Genomic DNA, 4,808 nt, shown 5'->3' on the forward strand with positions numbered 1-4,808 from the left:
AATGCTATATAGATACAGACACATTGGTACGGTCCCCTTATTTCTTATCTCCTAAATATGTTTTTTAATTATTATTATTTCTAAACATTCCCAACAAAGGGCCGGACAGATCTAGAGGACAGGTCTAGGGCCGGACAGCGTGTCAGTGTGGGAACCAACCAGGTCTAGGGCCGGACAGCGTGTCAGTGTGGGAACAAACCAGGTCTAGGGCCGGACAGCGTGTCAGTGTGGGAACAAACTAGGTCTAGGGCCGGACAGCGTGTCAGAATATACAAGATAATACAAGATCAGAGCTTATCTACTAGAAGCTGCAGCTGTCCAATGCAGCCTGGACTGTCCATGCAGCCTGGACTGTCCATGCAGCCTGGACTGTCCATGCAGCCTGTCCATGCAGCCTGGACTGTCCATGCAGCCTGTCCATGCAGCTGTCCATGCAGCCTGGACTGTCCATGCGGCCTGTCCATGCAGCCTGTCCATGCAGCCTGGACTGTCCATGCAGCCTGTCCATGCAGCCTGGACTGTCCATGCAGCCTGGACTGTCCATGCAGCTGTCCATGCAGCCTGGACTGTCCATGCAGCCTGTCCATGCAGCCTGGACTGTCCATGCAGCCTGGACTGTCCATGCAGCCTGGACTGTCCATGCAGCTGTCCATGCAGCCTGGACTGAGCCAAGCTGGCTAAGCCCAGGCTCAGCTCTTATTTGCGGCGCAAATAAGAGCACTTTTAGGCACGTGTGCAACATGACAACTGTTTTAAAGTATTGTACAGTAACAACTAAAGTCTCTCTAATATTTATGTTGTACTATTACTACAAAACAATCTAAAATAAAGGGATTTAAGATCAGCTGTTGCCGCCTGAGTCCAATGCATTTCTGCCTATACTTCCGGTCCAGGACTTGTCCCAGTTGGTTGTCCCCATTCTCAATAGAAGTCTATGTAGGAGAGCCTCCATTGGACTGAAGCCAATAGAAGTCTATGCATGAGCGCCTCCATTGGACTGAAGCCAATAGAAGTCTAGGTAGGAGAGCCTCCATTGGACTGAAGCCAATAGAAGTCTATGTAGGAGAGCCTCCATTGGACTGAAGCCAACAGAAGTCTATGTAGGAGAGCCTCCATTGGACTGAAGCCAATAGAAGTCTATGTAGGAGAGCCTCCATTGGACTGAAGCCAATAGAAGTCTATGTAGGAGAGCCTCCATTGGACTGAAGCCAACAAAAGTCTATGTAGGAGAGCCTCCATTGGACTGAAGCCAACCAAAGTATATGTAGGAGAGCCTCCATTGGACTGAAGCCAACAAAAGTCTATGTAGGAGAGCCTCCATTGGACTGAAGCCAATAGAAGTCTATGTAGGAGAGCCTCCATTGGACTGAAGCAAATAGAAGTCTATGTAGGAGAGCCTCCATTGGACTGAAGCCAATAGAAGTCTATGTAGGAGAGCCTCCATTGGACTGAAGCCAATAGAAGTCTATGTAGGAGAGCCTCCATTGGACTGAAGCCAATAGAAGTCTATGTAGGAGAGCCTCCATTGGACTGAAGCCAATAGAAGTCTATGTAGGAGCGCCTCCATTGGACTGAAGCCAACAGAAGTCTATGTAGGAGAGCCTCCATTGGACTGAAGCCAATAGAAGTCTATGTAGGAGAGCCTCCATTGGACTGAAGCCAATATAAGTCTATGTAGGAGAGCCTCCATTGGACTGAAGCCAATAGAAGTCTATGTAGGAGAGCCTCCATTGGACTGAAGCCAATAGAAGTCTATGTAGGAGAGCCTCCATTGGACTGAAGCCAATAGAAGTCTATGTAGGAGAGCCTCCATTGGACTGAAGCCAATAGAAGTCTATGTAGGAGAGCCTCCATTGGACTGAAGCCAACATAAGTCTATGTAGGAGAGCCTCCATTGGACTGAAGCCAACAGAAGTCTATGTAGGAGAGCCTCCATTGGACTGAAGCCAATAGAAGTCTATGCAGGAGCGCCTCCATTGGACTGAAGCCAATAGAAGTCTATGTAGGAGAGCCTCCATTGGACTGAAGCCAACAAAAGTCTATGTAGGAGAGCCTCCATTGGACTGAAGCCAATAGAAGTCTATGTAGGAGAGCCTCCATTGGACTGAAGCCAATAGAAGTCTATGTAGGAGAGCCTCCATTTGACTGAAGCCAATAGAAGTCTATGTAGGAGAGCCTCCATTGGACTGAAGCCAATAGAAGTCTATGTAGGAGAGCCTCCATTGGACTGAAGCCAATAGATGTCTATGTAGGAGAGCCTCCATTGGACTGAAGCCAATAGAAGTCTATGTAGGAGAGCCTCCATTGGACTGAAGCCAATAGAAGTCTATGTAGGAGAGCCTCCATTGGACTGAAGCCAATAGAAGTCTATGTAGGAGAGCCTCCATTGGACTGAAGCCCCATGAAGTAACTCTGTCTATATCTAAGGCTCTGTCATCATTACATCATCTCATTCCGGCCAATAACAATTTACACAATGATTGACAGGCAGTGACATCATAGCCAGGGGACACACAGCTGCAACCGTCTAGGACGGTGACGGTTTGGACTGGAACAACGTGCATCAGGGCACGACACGGTTTTTAACATTCATTTTGTTATTATGCATATAATTATAACAAAAGCTGCAATTCAGATTCTGTTGAATGGACAGACGTAAACAGTAGTTTACGTCTGGACATTGATTCGTTGAACGCATTTTAACCAACAATTCTAACACCTGGGGGGGGGGGGGGGGGGCCTACTGTATCTAGTTTACCTCTTGAAGTTAAAGTACGTAGGTACAGACAGACAGACAGACAGGCAGGCAGACAGGCAGGCAGACAGGCAGACAGACAGGCAGACAGACAGGCAGACAGACAGGCAGACAGACAGGCAGGCAGGCAGGCAGACAGACAGGCAGACAGGCAGACAGACGGACAGGCAGACAGGCAGACAGACAGGCAGACAGACAGGCAGGCAGACAGGCAGACAGGCAGACAGACAGGCAGGCAGACAGGCAGGCAGGCAGGCAGACAGACAGGCAGGCAGACAGGCAGGCAGACAGGCAGGCAGGCAGACAGACAGGCAGGCAGGCAGACAGACAGGCAGGCAGGCAGGCAGGCAGGCAGACAGGCAGACAGACAGGCAGACAGACAGGCAGACAGGCAGACAGACGGACAGGCAGACAGGCAGACAGACAGGCAGACAGGCAGACAGACAGGCAGGCAGGCAGGCAGGCAGGCAGGCAGGCAGGCAGGCAGGCAGGCAGGCAGGCAGACAGGCAGACAGGCAGGCAGACAGGCAGGCAGGCAGACAGGCAGACAGGCAGACAGACAGGCAGACAGACAGGCAGGCAGACAGGCAGACAGGCAGACAGACAGGCAGGCAGACAGGCAGGCAGACAGGCAGGCAGGCAGGCAGACAGGCAGACAGACAGGCAGGCAGACAGGCAGACAGGCAGACAGACAGGCAGGCAGGCAGGCAGGCAGGCAGGCAGGCAGACAGGCAGGCAGACAGGCAGACAGACAGGCAGGCAGGCAGGCAGGCAGGCAGACAGGCAGGCAGGCAGACAGGCAGACAGACAGACTTACCTCAGGTCCATCCATCAGGACTACATTTCCCATGTGTCTTGTGGTGAGCCGCAGGTCTTTAGTGCTCACCTCAAGGGGAGACGAGTTCAATTTTAAGTGTTTTACATCAAATATTAAGCATTAAGACACAGAGCATGTACAACACTTACAATCTACAATTTAGGTGTATTTATTTTGTATGCTGTGTTCCCTATGTAATGTTATGTAAATGTATTCCACTGTTTGACTGTCTGTTTTCCGTTTTGTGTTTCTTGTGAGGACTGCGGATGAAAATTAGCAACTGTGCTATATCTGGTGTATTTACGTCCATGTGACGTCCATTAATATGCATTGTTCTGTCCAAATAAAGAAATACAGTAAAGTAAAAAGGCATTTAGCTCTTAATCCAGAGCTGTAAACTTGTACATCTGCCATTTTTGAGCATTTAAAAAAAATCTATCTTTCGTGTTTGAAACATTATGAATAATTTTGATTTTCTAACACAAAATCTTCTCTTCTGGGGGATCAGACGGGGGCCAAATATAGATCAGACGGGGGCCAAATATAGATCAGATGGGGGCCAAATATAGCCTACATCAATTTGAAAGTCCTTGACATGGAAATGTTTGAGAACCACCGTCTGTCTGTCTGTCTGTCTGTCTGTCTGTCTGTCTGTCTGTCTGTCTGCCTGCCTGCCTGCCTGCCTGCCTGCCTGCCTGTCTGCCTGCCTGCCTGTCTGTCTGTCTGTCTGTCTGTCTGTCTGTCTGTCTGTCTGCCTGCCTGTCTGTCTGTCTCCCTGTCTGTCTGACTTCAGCCTGGCCCATATATCTCATATATCTGTCTGCAGCGATGCGAGGAGAGGGACACACCGGACCATGTTGGGACAAGTTGTAACTTGATGTTAATTCTCTTAATTACTCGTGGCTGACTGCAGCACATGACGTCCCTCTGTCTTCCTATTGGCTGACTGCAGCACATGACGTCCCGCTGTCTTCCTATTGGCTGACTGCAGCACATGACGTCCCTCTGTCTTCCTATTGGCTGACTGCAGCTGTCGGCACCATGTGGAAAAAGGGAAGCACCAATTAGTGGGTTTTGGCACGCAGGCTATGATGTTTAGACCTGAGGATGATTCTACAAAATGTCTTCTATAAATCCTGAAAAAACATATATTCTATGTCAGTGGTGGGGGTCCTTTTCATGTCAAGGACCCCCAAAAATATATGTATTTGGCCGCCGACCCCCATCTGAAAATAT

The sequence above is a fragment of the Electrona antarctica genome (assembly GCF_951216825.1).
Source record: "Electrona antarctica genome assembly, contig: scaffold_39, whole genome shotgun sequence".
In the NCBI taxonomy this organism is placed as follows: Eukaryota; Metazoa; Chordata; class Actinopteri; order Myctophiformes; family Myctophidae; genus Electrona; species Electrona antarctica.